We start from the raw sequence: 22,763 nt of genomic DNA, 5'->3' as shown, positions 1-22,763 counted from the left end.
ACTCAAAATTTCCACTACCGGCTCTCCAGAACTGGTCAGAACCTGCTGAATACCACCTCTGGACAAATTGGGGTTACTGCAAGAAATTCTTTCCTCTGAAGGTTTTTCATTACTATCTAACCAAGCAGGAGGTAAGAACTTCCCAAGTAAATATGAGAATGATGCAAAGACTGCAAACAAGCTCTTGACCTGGGGAATTTCTATCTCGGGAGAAAACACCTGCTTTGCCAGGTTAACACTTTACCTTCCATGCAATGGCAGATATTTTTCTGACACAGTGTACTCAGGAGCCCATCCTCCTTGCTTGGATAGTAAAATGTTGTGCTATGATTCTCTAGCAGGTTAGAGAAAAATTAAGAACAATTTAGTGTTACACATATATCCCATCTTTTACAATCTACAGTATTTTCCAGAGTGATTTTTACCATATTATAATAAAACTCCATGCCCAATATACATCAGTTTAAAGATATGATATTTGAAAAGCACCATAACATCCATTTGAGAGAGGACAAAACTCCTAAAGAACTTGAGAATATTTAAAAGAAGAGGAAAACAGCAAGATGTTTAGGCCCAGGAAATTTCCAAAAGGGATGATCCACATGTAGGATGCTGCTGCTCTGAATGTGCACCCAATTTGCTTCAGGTTTCAGGGTACTTTGAAGACAGATGTCCAATATCTTCTTTCATGGCAGACTATTACAGAGGCAAATACCTGTTCCTACGCTGGACAGAGGTTTGAAGAAAGGCAGCAGCACTTTTAGTTGTCCTCCAAAATGAAGGAGAAACCATTTCAGTCTTCTAAGCACCAGCAACATAAGACTGTAACTTTTGGTCCCACTTAGCAGCCCATAGTTTATATTTGAATGACTCAATTGTCCAGGCAGTTTGCTGCAAATGCCAGGCTGTGTTTCAACACCATGGCAGAAGTTGAACAATATTGTCCTGGTTATTTAAGAGCAGCCCATGATAGACAAGTGAGAGATGTGTTCCTTCTCTTTGCTGCCCTCCCTCTTCAGCACATCACCAGCTGGTAGGAAAAACATCCGCCATTTATGGCACTACAGCAGGAAAGAGTGGCCCTGACTGCAGGACTCTGTCCATCATTTCTAGGCTCCTTCCTGGATGCTGCACATTAATAGTCATTAATAGCTGAGCTGAATAAATTTGAAAATAAATTCTATAGATCAGAATCAGAAGGAATTGATCCATAAGCAGAATTTCATTTAGGAATTGTCTTCCCTTCCTTCCTTTCTTTTATTTAAGCCACAAATTCCAGTTTTCAAATCCTTCTGGGTTCTATTTGGGAGGCAAGTAGGAGCAGGGAAATGGTCCTGTCATTCCACTTCTTTTTTATGATGACTTCTTGTAATCCCTTAATTTGGGGTAGAGTCTGGGTGACTGGATGGAGCTGAGCATTTACTGGCTGGATGCCGTTTCTGACGCCTGCATGGAGTTTGCAACCTAGGAGAAAAACATCCGCCGTGACCTAGGATTGAACTATCAACCTTCTGAGTGGAAGACAAGCGTCTTCAGCACTAGGCCACCGCACTACTCAGGCCTGTCATTCCACTATTACACTGTATCTGCTTTGTATTAAACCCTGAGTGTCAGCCTTCAAGATTTTCTTCCTTTGCTTTGCATCTTTCAGCTGTCATAAGCAACGGGGAGGAGGGGGGACATGATTATGGGAAGTGAGCTGGAGGTTTCACAAAACAGAACTGTATAAGTTGGGGGGGAAGTTTCTTGCTTAGGCTTCTATGCTATGCGCAACCACAACTCTTTATCAAAATATGCCAAGGTCAATGGACAGAGGCCTCATCACCACCTGGAGATGCCCACATGATGCTATACACAACTTTTAACTGGATGAACCATTTGAACTATTGGGGGTGGAAACATTGCCATCACTTTGTATAGGTGATTTACGCGCTCATTTTCTCAGATCCAGAATTCTTTTGTTGCTACCACTTAATTTCCAGTAAAATCTATCTTTTTTCTAATTAATGGAGTCTGAGTATTTCTTTCTTGGATTTTGAATGGAGCACCATCTGACATTATTCTGAATCTCTGTTTACCCAAAGAATTAACAAACATTCTTCCGAGGGGGTTTGAACATAATGTCTAATCCAGCCAGTGACCAAGAAGACCTGGGAGCGAATGGAGGACCAGATTCCCTGTTGTTAGAGGTGCCAGGGGAAGCCAACTTATTAGCAGAATTAAGTCTTGGTGAAAAACCAGCTGTAAAGCCCAAATGGTCCTTGGGAGTCGGCTGGAAGGATCCTGAGGAAAAGCCTCCAGGAGTGACCACTACCCGTCGGCGTGGAAGAGAGGAGCCATGGCAAGAGAAGGAAAGAAGTAATTTTTTACTAACTCAAGCCCTGCATCTTCTAAATGAAGCTGTCGGGGAAACTCAGACTGATCAAAGGTATGAGGGAGAGGAGGGGGAGGCAGCCCCAGCCAGAAGAATCAGAGCAGCCACCCCCATAAATCAACCTGGGCTAGCGCAACAGGCAGCAGCAGCCCAGGGGTCCCCGGCAGGGGGAGTAATTGCCAGAAGGTGTAGAACTCCAAAGGTGCCTCCATTGGAAGTAAAATATGGAGGAGATCCCAAGGAGTTAGGATTCTTCCTGGCACAAGTCTGGAGCCATATGGAGGAATATGGGCAGGATTTTTCCTCAGAAGCAGCCAAAGTTAGATGTGTGACCAGGGCTCTGGAGGGAACCACTGCAAAGTGGATGGTGACTTTGTATAATGATAATGCCCCCCAACTGCTGAATTATGACCTGTTCATGACAGCGCTGCGTCCCAGATTTGAAGATCCACTAGCTGAACGTAAGGCTAGAATTAGGATGAAAACCATAAATCGGGGCGGAGATCAGTGGCCGATTACAGCCAGGAATTTAGAGAGCTGGCTTGCCATATTCGAGGCTGGTCCCAGGGAGCCCTGATAGAAGCTTTTAAAGATGGTTTGAATGAAGATGTTTATCAAAGCTGTATTGCCAGAAGAGACCCCAGTGAGCTGCAGCTGTGGTACATGCTGGCAGCAGAGGTGGAAATTGACCCGAAACAGATGCCGGGGGGCCTTGGTTGGAGCAAGTCCTCCCCTACCAGCCTTTGAGAAGCCTTAAAACCTCAAAAGGGAGGGATGACGGCAAAACCCAAGACCACTGCATGCTTCCAATGTGGGAAGGAAGGTCACCGGGCTGCAGACTGCCATGCCAAGCTGGAGCCAAAGGGGGCTCTAGGAGGAGGAAGAAAACTTGAAAAACCTCCAGCAAAGCCTCGCAAAATGGCGCTTAAAGCGGAGGAGGTTGTAGAGATTGCCCCTCCGAAAGGAGAGAAGCTGGGAACTCCAACCATTTCTGAAGAGAGTGAATCCAAATCGGAAGACGACTCACTGGTAAGTCCAAACCAGGGCCCTATGACCATTCCAGTGAGATTAAGGGTACCCACGTCAGGAGCCAAAGGGGAGATGTTGGCCTTGTTAGACTTTGGGTGCACAAGGTGCATAATCAGCTCAGAGGTAGTAGAGAAAATGGGCTTAAGGCTAAAGACTTTAAAAATGCCCATAGCCTTTTGCCAACTTCGGTAGCTGGGGGCAGCCCTGCACATTTCATAACGGAACCAGTAGAAATGATGATGGGGAAGCATAGAGAGACTTTGTGTTTTATTGTGGCTCCTGGGATGGTGCGTCCCCTAATACTGGGTTTGCCTTGGCTCCAGAAATGGAACCCCACATCAACTGGAGGAGGAGATCATTGCACATACATACTGACCAACCCCCAGAAGGGGAGGGGCAATCTCAACCGAAACCTGAGAATCCCACAGAACTGGCCTCCACGGGCACCGAGAATCTGAGGGGGGAGGAGAAAATTCCAGAGGAATATTGGGACTTAAAGGAGGTATTCAGTGAGAAGGCCTCAGACGAACTCCCACCACATCGCTCAACAGATTGCAGTATTGAAATTTTGCCAGGAGTGAAACTCCCAAAACCGAAACTGTACTCGATGACACCACGGGAGCTAGAAGAGCTGTAGTCATTTATCGATAAAAATTTGGAACATGGTTTCATCAAACCTGCTAGACCCCGGGTAGCAGCCCCAGTATTATTCCGTGAGAAGAAAGATGGCTCTCTGCATTTGTGTGTTGACTATAGAAACCTCAACGCCATTTCGGTAGAGAACGTGTACCCCCCTCCACTTGATGGATATGTTGGCCCACTTAGCCAAAGGGAATTTTTTTTACAAAACTCAACCTGAGAGAAGCTTACTACCGAATTTGAATTAAGGAAGGGGATGAATGGAAAACTGCTTTTAACTGCCCAATGGGGTGTTTCCAATTCAACGTTCTTCTGTTCAGCCTACAGGGGCCCCCTGCAGTATTCACGCAAATGATAAATCAGGTATTGCATGAACATTTATACAAGGGGGTGTTGGTTTATCTTGATGATATTCTTATCTATACAGAGACTCATGATGAACATGTAAAACTAGTGCGTTCAGTTCTGGAAAAACTTCGAACTGCTGAACTGTACATGAAGTTATCCAAATGTAAATTCCACCAGGAGAAAATTGACTATTTAGGCTATCGCATATCACATGATGGCATAGAAATGGATCTGGGGAAAGTTCGTGCTGTTTTGGAATAGGCCCCTCCCTGCACCAGGAAACAACTGCAAAGTTTCTTGGGATTTGCTAATTTTTACTGTCAGTTTATCCCTGATTTTGCGAAGATTGCACTGCCTATTATAAATCTCCTGAAAACCAAAGGGGAATTGAAACCAAAGAGTGGTCCATGGAGTGCCAAGCTGCTTTTGAGGAGCTGAAACGACTGTTCGCTGCTGAGCTGGTCCTCAAGCACCCGGACATGGATGCCACTTTTGTAATCCAAGCTGATGTGAGCAATGTAGCAGTTGGGGCGGTGTTACTACAAGCAAATGAGACAGGGACTCTGCAACCGTGTGCAAACTAACTGAGACTGAAAGAAGATGGGCCATCTGGGAAAAAGAAGCTTTTGCAGTTCGCTGGGCTCTGTTAACCTGGAGGCATTTTCTAGAAGGGGCAAAACACCCTTTTGAGGTGTGGACGGATCATAAAAATTTGGAAGCTTTAAAAACGCCTCGTAAACTGTCTCCCAAGCAAATTCGCTGGGCACAGTACTTCAAATGCTTTAATTTTTCATTGAAGTACATTCCAGGGGGGAAGAACTTCATGGCAGATGCTTTATCTAGATTACCTCAATGTAATAGTGCCTGCCCAGAAGTGGTTTGGCCTATTGTCCCCACCAAGCAGTTGGCAGCTCCAGTGATTACCAGAGCCCAGAAAAAGAAGGAAGTTGAATTACCAAATGATTTATCTTCCCAATTCAAAGAAGCTCTGAAACTTGATGATTGGTTCTTGACTCACTCAAATAACTGTACAGTTAAAGATGGATTGGCATGGGTGGGGGCCAAATTATATGTTCCAGAAAAGTTGAGAAACCAAATATTACAGCAAGCTCACGACTCTAAAGTTGCTAGACATTTTGGATTTGTGAAAACTTTACACTTTGTTAAAAGGCAATTCTGGTGGCCTACCTTGAAAAAAGACATAGAGGCTTATGTGGCTAGTTGTCCTATCTGTGCCTCAGCCAAACGGCCACCTGGTAAACCAGCGGGCTTGCTACAAAATGTAGCTAGGCCAACTGTCGCGTCGAGCGACCAGTCTGTTGTTTCGATCTCCTGGTTTGCTTGCTGAATTCCTCTCAGAAAGCAATTTAGTGGAGCCCTCGCAAGAGTGAGATACAGAGAAGCCCTCGCAAGGGCGAAGTTTGGCAAAAGCAGGACCCTATCCAGAGTGATTGCGGGACTCTCGCAAGAGTGATTGCAAAGCAGAAAGAAAAAAGAACACAAGACGAAGATTTCTTTAGGTGAGGCAGCGCATTGCCTGGGGCAGATGGAATTGTCCCGGCTGAGCCTGAGACAGATGGAATGTTCAGGCTGCCAGCTTGCTCTGCGCTGTCCTCTTTTATTGTACTGAATAAAAGAGGGGGGGTGAGGGGGATTGCAGGAAGACAAAGAAGTTACAAACTTTATCTTTGAGACCAGGCTACGTGATACAAGTAACGAACTTTGTGACTGATAAACATGTTTTACCGAATACACATCTTTTATCTGACACAGACCTCTGTGAAACTAATCTTATCAGCTCCTTTTTCCTGTCAGCTTGGTGAACTTTGCTCTGAGAGGTATACGTGCTGAGCAGGATTTGTCTTATGGAAAAATACTGAGACAGAATAGCCACAATTCCTCCTTTTCTTTATTTTTTGTGCTCAAGATTCTAGGTAGAGTCCTTTCTCCTCTTGAGTAGTCCTATAAGGTGGCAACAAACCCTTCAGTTTGTTGGTGCCTTGCAGAACCAACTCATACGAGGAAAAGTCCTCATCCCCCAAATCATGGCTTGGCAGAGTTAACAAAACTTCTTTGGAAGAAAAGGAGTTATTAGTGTCTATTTCTTCCTCTGACTCTTGGTCAGAGTACCATTCCAGCAAAGGTTTTTTTGACAAGATCTTTTGATTCAATGATGGATGTGAGAAAGCTAACTGATTTTTGAGTATTGTTAACTTCATTGTCAAGTGTATTCAAACTATCAGTTTTAGATGAATCATTAAGTGTAGTTGCTAGCAATGTGTAAGAAGAATTAACCAACTGTACTAATGGATTCACCTGAATATTGTGTTTTTGTAGAAAGTTTGATTTCAAATTAGGATTGGGACCAACATCATAATTAGACATGGATATTGAGAGACGAATTGTAAAAATATTCCCTTCATCTCCTTGACCATCCCACTGACGTCCTCCCCAAGTGAACCCAACCATCCATTGTTTTTTTGTAAGTGTCTTTCCTTTTGCAGTAAAAGTGATTCTGAGTGGATTTATTCTCTGTCCACAACAAGGCCATTGAGAGCAGGGAAGATGTGCTTGAGCACGGGTAATATGAATATAGTCATTTTTGGTAGGTGCTTCCCACCAGATATGACCTGTGGATACACAACTCCATTTTTTACAATATCTGTCAACTACCCCACCGCAGGCAGAACGAGAAGTACCAGTACTATGAGCAGGACAAAAATATAGTCTAAAGTTGTCAGCAGGTGCTGGAGAACAGGAGCCTTGCTTGTCCCATGTGTCAGCTTGTAGTTTTTTGTCTGCAAATTTTTCTACTCCTGTCCCCATTTCAGCAAAATCCATGAAAAGCTGAGGAAACCATGGCCATCGAGTATAGTTAGTGGTGGTATTTAAAATTTTTCCTTGAAAGTCAAGGATAGTCCATGTATAAGTTTGAGGTTGATGTTCATTTGTAGAAGATGATTGTATGCTTCGAGGAATGCGATGATAGCCAAATCTTGAAACAACATGAGATGCAGACTGCTTAGAGATGGAGTTGTCAGCAATGAAGGCAGGATACCCAAGATGGCGAGCTCGAATGAGAGCTGTAGTCTTGCGATGAGTGTCATCATGGATGAGGTGACGTCTTCGCACGACAGGTGGTTTGTAGCGATCAGGAACCCAGGAAGATGAATGATGCAATATGCAGTTGGTGACATCACAGGGTGGAAAGCAGCAGCGAAGATGCCATTGTAGTTTGTCTCCAGGAAAAATTGTCTCAGAATTAGCTTGAGATGGCAACGTAAGTAAAACAGAAGATAGTGGAGTAGATGCCACTGAAGAAGTGGAAAGCAATAGAACAGTGTGATTGAAATAGGTGTGATTGTGGAAAAATCCTAAGCAAGAATAAGAACCTATAGTAAGTGGAGTGACACGTATAGTTAAAAATATTAAACAAGGAGAATAGTAATAATAAATAGTTATGTCAGAAGTAGGAGAAAGAAAACTACCGTTGTGTTGGAAAACATAATTACATGCAGAAAGAAGATTATCTTTAAAAATAAAGGTAACAGTGTCAGCAAGGAAAGCAAAAATAGCATCAGGAGATGCCTTAAATTGAGAAAAGACAGGAAGTATTGATATCAGAAGAAAGATTAGAGTTAGAGTCAGGTTTGCCATGGTAAGGTCTGACACAGCGAGCAGGAACCCAAAGCACTCGATCAGGAAGTTGGACAGCAGCGTAACCTTTTCCCCAGGTGATGAGCTGTGCAGGACCTTTCCACGCAGGATCTGGAAGCTGTCTGAAATAAACAAGAGGACGGGAAGAGGGAACTACTGGCTTGGTGAAGTGGCGAGAAGCCGCTGTGGAGGGAGGAGAGCCAGTAAGATTGAGAAAGTTAAGAGTGTACAGACAAACATTTAAGATATTTTGCAACGTCGGGAGGTTCGGGGGCCTGAGCCTTTTTCCCCAAATGCCGATCAAGGGCTTGTTTCAAAGTTAGGTGCGATCTCTCCACAATCGCTTGCCCTTGGCTGTTGAAGGGTAAGCCAAACTTATGAGTGATGGCCCACTTATGACAAAACTCAGCAAAGGGAGAACTGACATAAGCAGGACCATTATCTGTTTTGAGAATTTTTGGACATCCCAACGTTACGAATGATCGAATACAGTGATTAATAACATTTTTTGTAGCCTCTCCTCTTTGCAATGTTGCTATAATAAACCCTGAATATGTATCTACTGATACATGAATGTATTTCCAGGGAGCAAAGGGAGGATAATGAGTGACATCCATTTGCCATGTATCACAGGCTTGAGTACCCCTAGGATTAACGCCTTCAGGGATACCTTTGGCCTGCAAGCTACATGTTGGACATTGTTGAATTATTGCTGTGGCTTCTTGATATGTAATTCCAAATTGTCGCACTAGGGCTTTCCTGTTTTGATGAAAATAATCATGACTCTCCCCAGGTGAAGGCTGTTGGAGAAGGGGAGAGGAGGCCATAATTTTACAAGCCTCATCTGCCATATGATTGCCTTCTGCTAGGAATCCAGGCAATTGCTGATGACTTCTGATATGGGCTACAAATAAAAGTTTTTCTCGCTTTTTCAGCAGTGTCTGAAGCTGTAAAAAAAGTTTCATTAGAGAGGGAGGAGTAACAGGAGAAATATATGCATCAAAAATATGAGCAACCATCTGAGTAACATACATGCTATCAGATATTACATTTAAAGATTGTTGTGAAAAAAGAGACAACGCCAATAGGAAAGCAGCTAATTCAGCTTGTTGTGCTGATGTTTGTGAAGTAGTTAAGCGTTTATGCCATTGAGCATTTTCATACCATGTACATGCTCCAATATTTTTTTTTGAACCATCAGTAAAGACAGTTAAGCCTTCCTTCAATGGCTGTTGGACAAAAGGTGATTGTAAAACAAAAGGAACTGTCCTCAACACCTGCAATCGTGAATCAGAGGGAAGGTGGCACGACACTTGGCCACACCAATCTTCCAACGCATCCTGCAGTGTTGTGGAAGTCTGAAAAAGAGGTTCCCATTGAGTAATCTTAAAAGGAATATACAATGTAAAAATATCTATTCCCATCAGGGCTTTGGTTCTCTTACGCCCTTTTTCTATAAGAGAAGCCATTTGCGCTGCTCTAGTAAAAATAGATGTTTTTGGAGTGTGTGGTAGATGTAACCATTCCAAGATATGAGGATTTTTTGTATTTGATATTTGAACAATTATTGCAGTCAGTAGTTGATGAGTGGAAAGAATAGCAAGAGAAGGTGGTTAAAGACAGGAAAGGTCGGGCCCAGTTTATGGTACCCAGATATTGCTGAAGTTGAACCAAGGTGGGTTGAGAAGACAGAGACAGAGAGTTTTACTCAGAAAAGCGATGGGCTGGTATTGCCCCTCCCTTTCTCTGATATTTTGGTGGAATCAATCTATGTTCTCTGAAAAGAGCAGCCCACTAGGGGTCGCCCTCTCATTTCTTTTTTCTTTGCTACTTTCTTGTTTACTTTCAAACAAACATCCAGAATTCCCTCATTGCATTCACAGACATACACATCCTTCTCAATTTGTCAAAGCCTCTTTCCTTCCTCCAAACAACACATCCACAAACCATCTCTCTCCTTCCTACTTCCATTTCCTTCCTTCATCTTTATCATCAAATCTACGTGCAATAAACAATCTTAGCTTCCCACTCTTGTCTTCTCAAGTACATCAGAAATTGTGGAAAAGCAGAACAATAGAGTAGCAAGACATTATTTACATAGTATTGACACATGGTAGAGTTTTAGCAAAAGATTCCATTAATCAATAATGAGTTTTGTGTTAAGTTGAGACATAAGATCACGGCCCCACAGGTTGAACAGACACAACAGAGAAGTTATAAAAGACAGTTAAATGATTTGTTCTAAGATGGAACACACTGAGAATAAGAATGAAAAATCTGTGGGGTCCTTGAAGAATTTTGTTAAAAGACAAAGAAGGTTGAGAAGGACCTTTCTCATGATGGGATAACCCCCTGCCCCCATCTGAATCTCATCCTGTGGAGTACGGGATGGCTCCCTGACAAAGAAGATGGTCCAGGGTAACAGCTTGAGGAAGGCCAGCTGTTGCAACAGATTGAACTGCTAAGCGATAGTCATTATGCCAAGCAGCAAGTTGAGAAGATGTCAGAGAAAAGAATCCTTTAATCAGTGCCTTCTGAAAGGTATTACGAACAGGCAAGGAGGCAGGAGAATCAGTGGAGTTGATAGGGTTAACATCAGGAATGTGAGGTGGGTTGTAGGGAGGAGGGGGAGGAGGGGAAGAAGTGTCAGGATAAGGAGGTGGTAAGGAAGAATTTGTATCAAGATGAGCTGCAAGAGGCTTGGAAGTTTTTGAATGAGAAGAAGGGGAATCAGAGGAAACAGGAGAAAGAGAATTTTCAGGAAGACTAGAAGATGAATAAACAATTGTTAAAGCAGCCATTATTGCTCTCCAAGAGATAAGTATATCCATGGGAGCTCTGGGAATTTCATGTAAATATTTTCCTAATTTTTCCCATTGAGAATGGCTAAGAGTTCCAGCAGATGGATAGGCTGGACAGTGTGCCTCAATATAAATTATAAATTTATTTAAAGATTTCTTCGAAATTGGGTACACAGTTGTACCATTAATTTTCTGAAAGGAATTAGCCTTCTTCACTAAATTATAAAGTTCGTCCCTGTGCCCTGACGAAACTTGAGAAAGTGAGGAGCCCATTACTTACGATTCGTACGAAACCTATGCCAGGTGTGTAGCAATGGGAGTGAAGGCGATGCACCTCTAGCCAGAAGTCACACCTTGGAACCAGAAAGTCGAAGAGATCCCGGACGAATCAAGGGATCCCGGACGAGCCCCCAGCTGTCGCGTCGAGCGACCGGTCTGTTGTTTCGATCTCCTGGTTTGCTTGCTGAATTCCTCTCAGAAAGCAATTTAGTGGAGCCCTCGCAAGAGTGAGATACAGAGAAGCCCTCGCAAGGGCGAAGTTTGGCAAAAGCAGGACCCTATCCAGAGTGATTGCGGGACTCTCGCAAGAGTGATTGCAAAGCAGAAAGAAAAAAGAACACAAGACGAAGATTTCTTTAGGTGAGGCAGCGCATTGCCTGGGGCAGATGGAATTGTCCCGGCTGAGCCTGAGACAGATGGAATGTTCAGGCTGCCAGCTTGCTCTGCGCTGTCCTCTTTTATTGTACTGAATAAAAGAGGGGGGGGGTGAGGGGGATTGCAGAAAGACAAAGAAGTTACAAACTTTATCTTTGAGACCAGGCTACGTGATACAAGTAACGAACTTTGTGACTGATAAACATGTTTTACCGAATACACATCTTTTATCTGACACAGACCTCTGTGAAACTAATCTTATCAGCTCCTTTTTCCTGTCAGCTTGGTGAACTTTGCTCTGAGAGGTATACGTGCTGAGCAGGATTTGTCTTATGGAAAAATACTGAGACAGAATAGCCACAGCCAACTGCCCCATGGAAAGAAATTTCTATGGATTTTATAGTTGAATTACCTGAAAGTGGGGGGAAATACAGTTATTTCGGTAGTAACAGATTTGTTTTCTAAACAGATACACTTCATACCCTGTGCAGAGATCCCATGTGTGAAAACCTTGGCAAAACTGTTTATTTTACATATCTACAGGTTACATGGTGTTCCTGAACGCATAATCTTAGATAGGGGTGTCCAATTTACCTCAAACTTTTGGAAGGAGTTCCTGAAGTTATTGGGCTCTGCCCAGGGCTTAAGCTCTGCCCACCACCCACAAACCAATGGGGTTTGTGAGAGAACTAACTCTATTGGAACACTATCTTAGATGTTATATAAATTATCAGCAAGATGATTGGGCTGACGTATTGCCATTCGCTGAGGTGACATATAACAATTTGGTACATAGTAGTACTGGGTTTACTCCATTTAAAGTAGCTTTGGGACAAGACTTTGTACCTATACCCAAGCTTCCATAGGAGAATCCTAACATTCAGTCACTGAATGAGTGGATAACCCAAATCCAGCTTACCTGGCCAGTTACTCGTAAAGCATTATATGATGCTCATCAAGCTCATAAAAAATTTGCAGATAAAAGGAGAACTCCACAAAAACCATATCAAATGGGTGACAAAGTCTTCCTATCCACCAGATATTTGCAGACTACTGAAAAGTCAAAAAAGCTTGGACCTAAGTATGTTGGACCTTTTCCAATTGAATGAATTGTGAATCCTGTAGCAGTCCAACTGCAATTACCAAAAACCCTCTGACAGATCCACCCTGTCTTCCATGTTAGTTTGTTAAAACCTGAACATACCTCTGACCTGAGACCGACTCAGGTCGATCCCCCCGTGCCTTTGCTAATTGAAGGTGAGCAACATTTTGAAGTTAAAGAAATCTTGGATTCTAGGAAACAAAGAGGTCGACTCCAATACTTAGTTGTTTGGAAACATTTTCTTCCTTCCCATTCTGAATGGGTGAACGAGAAGGATGTTCAAGCTCCTAAGCTTGTCAAGGCATTTCATATGAAATATCCTGATAAACCCTGAACTTTAGTATTATGATGTTATATGTATATTATTCTTTTATCTTTTATTCTTTCTCTTTTTAGGACTAACACCTCTTTTTCAGGGGGGGGGGGCGAATGTCAGCCTTCAAGATTTTCTTCCTTTGCTTTGCATCTTTCGGCTGTCATAAGTAATGGGGGGAGAAGGGGGGACATGATTATGGGAAGCGAGCTGGAGGTTTCACAAAACAGAACTGTTTAAGTTGGGGGACAGAGTTTCTTGCTTAGGCTTCTATACTATGCGCAACTGCAACTCTTTATCAAAATATGCCAAGGTCAATGGACAGAGGCCTCATCACCACCTGGAGATGCCCACATAATGCTATACACAAATTTTAATTGGATGAGCCAATTGAACTATTGGGGGTGGGAACATTGCCATCACTTTGTATATTGATTTACACACTCATTTTCTCAGATTCAGAATTCTTTTGTTGCTGCCACTTAATTTCCAGTAAAAGATATATTTTCTTTAATGGAGTCTAAGTATTTCTTTCTTGGATTTTGAATGGAGCACCATCTGACACTGAGATTTAAGCACTTATAGCAGGGGTGTCAAACTCAAGGCCCGGGGGATGGATATGGAAATAGCGGAGGATTGGCCCATGTGCCTCTGCTAGTGAAAAGGGAGCTTGGGAGAGGGCAGAGGGCTGCAGGAGGCCATCACGGCTGAAAACAGCCTCGATAAGTGACATTGAGCTGGCCATGCCCACCCTGGCATACCCCCTTGTCTCTCCCCCCCCCAAGGTCAAACACAACCCTGATGCAGATCTCAATGAAATTGAGTTTGACACTCCTGACTTATAGTATCACAGCCAAGCAATTTGGGTCTATGCACAATGATACTAGAGAATCATTTAAATACTGTATATCAGCTGCCACCTTGTTCTGTACAGACCTTGCAGCAAGGCACTGTTGGCATGCAAGTCGAGAGTTGTTGCCAGAAGATGCCAAGAGAACCCCGATGTTAACACCTTGTTAGAATTCAACTGCTCTGGATAAGACAGCATGGTTTACTTGGCAGAGATTTGCCTTTTGTTCCTTCTCCATCTTTATGAGCTATGTTGCTTGAAGGAAAAAATGGATTTGATATCATGGGAAAGGGGAATCTTCAGATCTGCCATACCCCAGCTATCATTACCTGCTCCATTTGAGTTAATACAGCATTTTCATCAGGGGACCAAATCACTGGTCAGCATAATTGTAGTATCTAAGATGTCATCATTGTACTTGCTGTTTAATGCAGACATCTGGTACCGAGCTAGTGCCTGGATAACTATAATTGTTGCCTGTAAGGGAAAGAGGCCATTTCATGAAAAGTAAGGAAAAACCTTTCCTCTGTTGGAATCATAATATAGTACATTTTAGAAATGCAAAGTACATCAGTGTATTTATCCTTCTCAATATCATTATTTCTTCCTTAAAGGCAACTAAGATTGGAGCAAAATTTGAACTATGCTTTCTGACTGGCAATTCAGTCTTATCCTAGAGCTTGTTATTTTCTTCAGTGGTTGAAAGATAGAATGCCAACATTTCTCTCTCTCTCTCTCTCTTTTTTTTTTTTACCATTCTCAGATATTGAAATAAATACTCCCGTGAGCATTATGGAGAAGGTGTCCCATAGGCATGGAAATAATTCTCTACAAAATGTGGTGCAAGTTGGACTAGAAGCATTGCATTTGATGCTGCTCTGTTCATTCGATATCTCCTTGCACTCAAACTAGTACAATATCTCCACCTCTTGACAGCTAACGAAATAACTGAGTGAAAACTTGGTCAGTTCCTGTTCTTCATATGAAAACAATTTGAAGCATCCTGTTGAGAATCTATGTTTTGGAAGGAAATTGGACAATAACAAATACTTGCTAAGAGCATCTTAATGGTGTGGGGGGGAGGGAGTGAAGGGGGAACTCAAATAAGATTCTTTAATCTAATATGGTTATTTATTTCCATGCAAAAACCTGCAGAGTGTATCAGTCTTTATGGATAACACCTCTGCTGCCATTTCTGCTCTCTCCTCCCTTGAGCAAAAGAGGAACATTTTGCGGCAGCCCCAAAGGAGAAATGAGAGATATGCAAGATGATCTGAACGGAGCCATAGCTACCTTTGTAGGACCTCTGCTCTGTCAGTGAGCATGATGGGGCTGGCCAGATCAAGCCTCTTCAGCTGGGGGAGAGTCAGCAGATCATAAGATGTGGCCTCAAGGGAGCTGGGCTCAGGTCAGTGGCTTCCTGTGCAGGAAAAGCAAGGGAGTTGGAAGGAACAGTCATTGGGCACATCAGTCTCTGACATACTGGTATGTTTTTCATGTACATTCCTCCATAATATTTTAATACAAGATGTATGACTTATAATGTTTGAAAGAAAACCACAATGTATTTCCATATGTAATTCCAGACCATGCCAATAAACAATAATTATAATTTATTAAAACACATGCTTATAACTACAAGAATACACTTTGGATCACACTAGGAAAAAGATATAGTATCAGCAAGATAATAGTACGTGAAGCAATAGTGGAACTAACATTATCAATGTTTAATTAATGGCTTCCACTTATAGATTATGTAGCAAGGGAGAAATAAATATTATGGTTGTTAAAGCTTATGCCAAAACATAGAGCAAATTAGTTGGAGCACAAAGAAGGGGGAAGTCAGAATTAAATATTTATATATTTATTAAAGATTTTCCCTACCCTTTTCTTTTTTGTTCTTTGTCTAATATTTATAAACAATAATATACTTAGGACCAGGGGTGGGTTTCTACCAGTTCGCACCTATTCGCTAGAACCAGTTGTTAACATTCTAAGCAATTTGGAGAACCGGTTGTTAGAAGAAATTACTGGCCTAATCCTGTAAGGAAGGCAGGAAGGAAACATTCTGGTGTTGCTTACAGAAACTGCCTCTCCGTTAACCCTTATTACATTCTTGGCAGGACTAGACTTCCTGTCACAGGAACTTCTCTGGAGTTGTTTTCCCTTCTTTGCTGGTACTTTGCTTGTGTGGAGTGACCATTCAAAGTTACAATGGCACTGAAAAAAGTGACTTATGACCATTTTTCACTGTTGCAGCATCCCCACAATCATGAGAGGCCAGGCGAGGAGATGCATGCCTCGATGTGAGTGATATTGAGTTGGCCATGCTCAGCCAATAACATGACCACCAAGCCACGCCCACCAACTAAGCCATGTCCATAGAGCCGGTTGTTAAAAAATTTGAATCCCACCCCTGGGCAGGACTAGCCGCTTCAGGCAAGGTGAATAGGTGGCAACCAAACACGAGTGAGTAGAAGCCTGGGAATGGCGGCTCCCGGGTCAGCCGGCCTGAGGGACTGCTGCAGGCATATCGCGACAAGGGGGGTGATAAGCCCTGGGACATCTGCCCACCCACCTGCCAGCTGGCTGAGCCGGGCCAGGCTTGGCTGGGCTCGGCTGGAAGAGGCGCGTCCACTGGGAGAAGGAAGAAAATGTCCTCCGGGAGGGCAGGCAGGCAGGCAGATGTCCGGGGTTGTTCCACATGTGCACTGTATGTGTAGCGGCTGCACATGCAAGCAGCTCTGGGACATCTGCCCAATCTGTGCCATGGCCACCACATGGTAAGGTAAAACTGGGAGAGCGACTGGGACAAGTGGGCGACCAGCCAACCAGGCGACCCGGTTTGGGGGCATGGCCAGCCGGGAGTCGCCACTGGTTCGGCGACCCATGCCAAATCACCACTACCAGTTCGCCCGAGCTGGTGCAAACCGGTTGAATACCATCTCTGTTCCTGACCAACCTATGTGACAACTTTATTGTCCAAAAGGTAGAGGAGGGAACTAGAGGGATAGCCATAATGGACTTAATTCTCAGGAACAGAGAAGTAATGATAGAGGGAGTTGAAACTGCAGGAACCTTGGGTGAGAGTGACTATGAATTCATACTGGAATTCAACATCACACAAACACAAGCAATAGTACATAATGATATGAGAGTCTTAGATTTTAAAAGAACTGATTTTAATAAACTCAGAAAGAACTTGGGAAAGATTCCTTGGATGAAAATCCTAAAAGGGAAAACAACTCAAGAAGTTTGGGAAACTTTGAAAAACATGATCCTAAAAGCCCAGTCCAGCACAGTACCTGTCAGATCCCATATATTTCTGTTGGGATGCTGGCATTTTAGGGGGAGGGGGAGGATTGGAGAGATCTCTATATGAAGTTTCTATTCACTGCATTGCTGTACTGTGGGAGGGGTTTTGTTTGCACTGCTTTAAATTGCTTTTTTTAAATGGGAAAATTTAGTTGCTGCCTAGACCTTTTGCTATCAGAAGCCTTTCAATAAAAGCTCCTTTTGGAACAAACTTCAGTTTCAAGAGTCCTGCTTTCTTGGGAAGATTGGAAAGGTAAGACCTTACAGTACCATGAAAAAGAAAAACAAGAAATCCAAGAAGAAACCAGCAGAGCTGCACAAAGATCTCTCTGGTAAGTTGAAAGACAAAAAGGACAAGTACAAAAAATGGAAAGAGGGACACTTAACTAAGGCAGAATATCAGCAAATAGCCAGAATCTGCAAAAACAAATTCAGGAAAGCAAAGGCTCAGAATGAACAAAAACATGCAACAAGAATCAAAGATAATAAAGTTTCTTCCAATATATAAATACCAAGGAAAAAAAAATTAAGGAAACAGTCAGTCCACTAAAGAGAGAAGATGGCAAGGAAGTAGCAGGCAGCAGAGAGAAAGCAGAGCTGCTCAACTCATTCTTTGCACTGTCTTCACGCAAAAAGCCCAACCTACCAAAAACATAATTTAAAAAAACAGACTAGAAATAAAAAGTAAAATAAGCAAGAAAATGGTAAGAGAACATACGTCTGATCTTGACAAATATAAATCACTGAATTACATCCCAGTGTGCTGAAAGAACTGGCAGGTGTTATCTCAGAACCAGTGTACCAAATCTTTCAAAAATCCTGGAGCACTGGGGAAGTACCTGAGGACTGGAAAAGTGGAAAAGTAATATAATTAAATCAATATTGTATTATAATTGTAATAACATAAAAAAGTAAAGATTTAAGAAATAAGATAGATTTACTTGTAACAAATGACTTTAATTGACACTAATAGAAATGTACACTACTATGAAAACATTGCAAAAATGTGAGAACATGTTTCTCTTTTTTTAAATATCTTCTTTTTTTAAAACTTTCAATAAACCTTATTTAAAAAAGGCTGACACCAGCTAGAGCATAGAACAACTCAAAGGAGTAGTACAAGATTGGAAGATGTAGAGAGACCTGGCCTATAGAATTGTCAAGAGTCGGACACAACAGATAGGATAACATTATCATTCCTCTTTGTGTGGTGCCCTGCCAGAAGAACACACATCTAAGCAGGTGTGGGATGCTACCGGTTCAGCCCGGTTCTATAGAACTTGTACCTGTGAAGAGCAGCTGACACTGAACTGGTTCGGTGTTTGGCCCACCCGCCTGCCCAGGCTCTAGGCCAGGGGTGGGCAAACTACGGCCCGTGGGCCACATCCGGCCCATTGGTCTGTCCAATCCGGCCCGCCCCTGAAAAAAAATAGCTGGGCGTGGCGTATTGCCCTGCGCCGCGTGGCCCCCAAAGCTGCAAAACAGTGCGGAGCGCTCTCGGGTAGGAAAGAAAAGAAGAACTTTGCAAAGGCCTCGGCTGGGAGTTCGAAATCACCTTCGAATGCGACCTCTCCGAAGGTGAGTCCCCGCCGATCCCCCTTTTTTTTCCGGGGCTTCCAGGCTTAAACTTTGCAAAGGCAAAGTTTGCAGGCGGAGCGTCTTCCGGCCGAGGAACGGGAAGGTTCCGCCCGGCGGGCGGGCGGGCTGCTTGGAGCGGGCTGCTTGGAGCCACCTAAAGCTAGGCCGCTGCTGGTGGAGCCTTGCCCTGCCTTGGTGCCCCGTTTCCCGGCTTGGCGGTCCTGCTCGGGCGGCACTTTAAAAGCCTGCTCCCAGCACCCGAGCAACTTCCCAGCAACTTGCGGCTTCCTTTTTCCTCGCGGGTGCTCGCGCCTGGCCCCGAGCCACGCGGCGGAGGGGAAACCCGGAGCACCGCCGGGTCGCCTCCTCCAAGCAGCCCGCCCGCCCGCCCGCCGGGCGGAACCCTTCCCGCTCCTCGGCGGGAAGACGCTCCCGCCTGCAAACTTTGCCTGTGCAAAGTTTAAGCCTGGAAGCCCCGGAAACCCGAGCAACTTCCCAGCAACTTTTGGCTTCCTTTTAACTCGCGGGCGCTCGCGCCTGGCCCCAAGCCACGCGGCGGAGGGGAAGCCCAGCGGGCGGGCGGGCTGCTTGGAGGAGGTGACCCGGCGGTACTCTGGCAGCAGCAACAGGCAGTTCCGCCCGGGCTCCGCTCAGGTGTCCGGCTGGGGCTGTCAGGAGTTGCTACCGCCGGCGCAGCTCTGCGCGGCTCCAGTCCCGCGTTGCCTTGGGAAGGAAAAGGCAAAACCAGGAGCCGCTGAGCCTGAGCCTCCGTTGCCGCTGCTGCCGTTGCAAAGCACCGCCGCGGCTCTTCCTTTTTGCCTTTCCCTTCCCGAGGCAACGCGGGACTGGAGCCGCGCGGAGCCGCGCTGGCGGTAGCAACTCCTGACTCAGGGGGCCTCCGAGGGGAGGGGAAGGAGGAGAAGAGGGGGGGGGAAGGGGGGGCGATTCCCAAAAAATCTTGTGCTGACCCAGCCCGTCTGTCAAATTTTAAAAGTCAATGCGGCCCCCGAGCCAAAAAGTTTGCCCACCCTGCTCTAGGCTGTCCTTTATTCCCTGCTTTTCCCTCCTCAGCTGCTTTGTGCAGCATAGCTGAAGTGGAAAAAGCAGGAAACGAGGATTTTCAAACGCTGTGCACCCGAGCGCAGCGCTTATCAGCTGTCCAGGTGGCACAGCTGATGATTTCTTGAAACACTTGAAAATGCTGCACACACAATTGTCCCCAGTTAGGAGAACCAGCAAATTGCTCCACTGGCTGGCCCCTCCCCTCCCCACACACCAAATCTTTACCTGGCATGTGAGCTATCCAACTTGCCTGGTTTGGTAAGTTGCTATTTTTCCTTCCCCGCCCCCCCCCCAACCATCACCTGTTCTGCTCTGCCAGGAAATTTAGATTAGCTACAAAGCAGGAAATCCTTGCATTTCTTGCTTTCCAGTAATCTAAAAGCAGAGCTGAACCTTCCTTAGGACCGAAGCTTTTCAGCGCAGACTCAGGTAGCCGATTGCAGATAGATAGATCTCTTAATTAATCTGTGATTCTGTGAGCAACTCAATCTGCCTGCCCGCTTTGTCTGCTTTTGGGAAAAAGTTGCTCTTTTTTTAAATAAAAAAATCCAGATTTACATACATGGTGTGTTGTGAGTTAATTTTGTGAGTTTGCTTGCTATCAAATTTTATGTGACAGACTCAGAAGGCCAATTGCAGATAGATAAATCTCTAAGTGATTCTGTGATTCTGTGAGCAACTCAATCTGCCTGCTTGCTATGCCTGATTTGGGTAAAAGTTGCTCTTTTTTAAATAAAAAATTCCAGATTTATATACATGGTGTGTTGTGAGTTAATTTTATGAGTTTGCTTGCTATCAAATTTTATGTGACAGACTCAGAAGGCCAATTGCAGATAGATAAATCTCTAAGTGATTCTGTGATTCTGTGAGCAACTCAATCTGCCTGCTTGCTATGCCTGATTTGGGTAAAAGTTGCTCTTTTTTAAATAAAAAATTCCAGATTTATATACATGGTGTGTTGTGAGTTAATTTTATGAGTTTGCTTGCAAGCAAATTTTATGTGACAGACTCAGAAGGCCAATTGCAGATAGATAGATCTCTAAGTGGTTCTGTGATTCTGTGAGCAACTCAATCTGCCTGCTTGCTATTCCTGATTTTGGGTAAAAGTTGCAATCAATATTTACATAAATATTTACATAAATATTTATAATATTTACATACAAGCCATGCCCACCCAATCACATGACCACCAAGCCATGCCAGGTCAGCAAGCCATGCCCACCCAGTCACATGACCACCAAGCCACACCCACAAATTAGGCCACACCCACAGAACCAGTTGTTAAGAAATTTGAATCCCACCCCTTCTTAGGACCACAATTGAGCCCAAAATTTATGTTGCTAAATGAGAAATTTGATAAGCGAGTTTCCTCTCATTTTATGTTTAAGTGAATCACTCCAGTTGTTAAATTAGTAACATGGTTGTTAAGTGACTCTGGCTTCCCCATGGACTTTGCTGAAAGTCAGAAAGTCACAAAAGATGATCCCATGACCCTGGGACACTGCAACCATCATAAAGATGAGCATCCAAAGGTAAATCACGTGACCATGGGGATGCGACAATGGTCATAAGTGTGAAAAATGGTCATAAGTCACTTTTTTTAGTGCTGTTGTAACTTTGAGCAGTCACTAAGTGAACTGTTGTTAATTGAGGACTCCCTGGAGTGGAAATTTTGGCACTGTTAAAAATGTGTACTTTTTGTAAAATAAAACAATATATTCTGGCATATTTTACTAACGTTATAATTGTATAACCTTGTAATTATGTTTATTCATAGTTTTTTTTCAAAAATAAATCTTTGTTTTAAATAAAATAAAAGGATTATAATAAAACTAAAGAGAAATAAAACAGAACTATTGATTTAAAAGGGAAACGTGAATATTTCTATTGGTATATATTATTATTCAATAAAGTTTTAACTTACAAAACATGGATAAATAGATGTAAGAGTATCTATATACATTAGTGAATGTACACTTCCAAGTTTCCTTGCAGATTGCATTTTTTAAAAAAAGTTTGTCTTTTGGTATTGCAAAAATAAAAATTAAACCCTTTTAAAATTTTCTCCAAAGCTATATTTATATTCCCATCTAATTTTAGTTTATTTTTTAAAAAATAATGACTGTTTCTTGGTGACCAAGCGCATGCACATTATGGGGTTCATTTCAAATTTTTGCTTGTGCTGCAGATCCATTTATGTTAGATGTTAGATCCATTTTGTTAGATCTACCCTCTGATGGTTTTCTTTGATATTTCTTTTGGAAGGCCTCCTCATCTCAGCAGCTGTTTCAGAAGAGACTCAGTCACCTGTGGAAAGACCAATCAGCTTCCTGATGTCCTTATTTCTCCGCAGCAAAGACAGAACATAAGTGTAATGATAATGGAGTAAGTCTTTTGCAAGTTTTCCTGTCTCCTGGCCAACTAGTCCTTTGTTTGATTTATTATCTTGTGCAAATCCTACAAGGGGACAAGCCTAAGAAGTCAATGGACAGCTTCATGGACTGTTCAAAAGCTCCTCCAGACAAGGCTGATCCTGACATGTTTGAGAGCTGAAATAATTTACTCCAGGATCTGCTGCTGTGAACTTCAAATCACAGTTATCCCAAGCGTATACGGGGCACCCTATTTGAGCTTCAAAATCCAGACAACCACTAGAGCAGTGGCAGGCATGATATTTTTCCGATTAAAATCGAATTCGATTTTTTCGGAATCGCCCGGCGAGCGGCGGGCGGGCGAGCGGCGGAGGCGCGCGGGCGGTCGGTGCGAGGGGCGGGCGAGCGCGGCGGCGCGGGCGGTCGGTGCGAGGAGGGTGGGCGGCAGGCGGGCGGTCAGTGCGAGCGGCGGTCGGGCGGTCGGTGCGAGGGGCGGGCGAGCGGCGGGCGGTGCGAGGGGCGGTGCGAGGCGCGCGGCGGGCGCGCGCGGCGGGCGGGCGGGCGATTTCTTTGGCCGGCCCCGATTTTTTTTTCTGAGGGGAATATCATGCCTGAGTGGTTCCCAACCTTTTTTTGCCCGGCACCCCTAAAGAAATTTCACTCGAA

This window comes from Notechis scutatus, chromosome 2 (genome assembly GCF_049901735.1).
Source record: "Notechis scutatus isolate UNSWTSFEM ecotype Mainland chromosome 2, rNotScu1.2, whole genome shotgun sequence".
NCBI lineage: Eukaryota > Metazoa > Chordata > Lepidosauria > Squamata > Elapidae > Notechis > Notechis scutatus.
Note: the sequence above shows the minus strand (reverse complement) of the source record.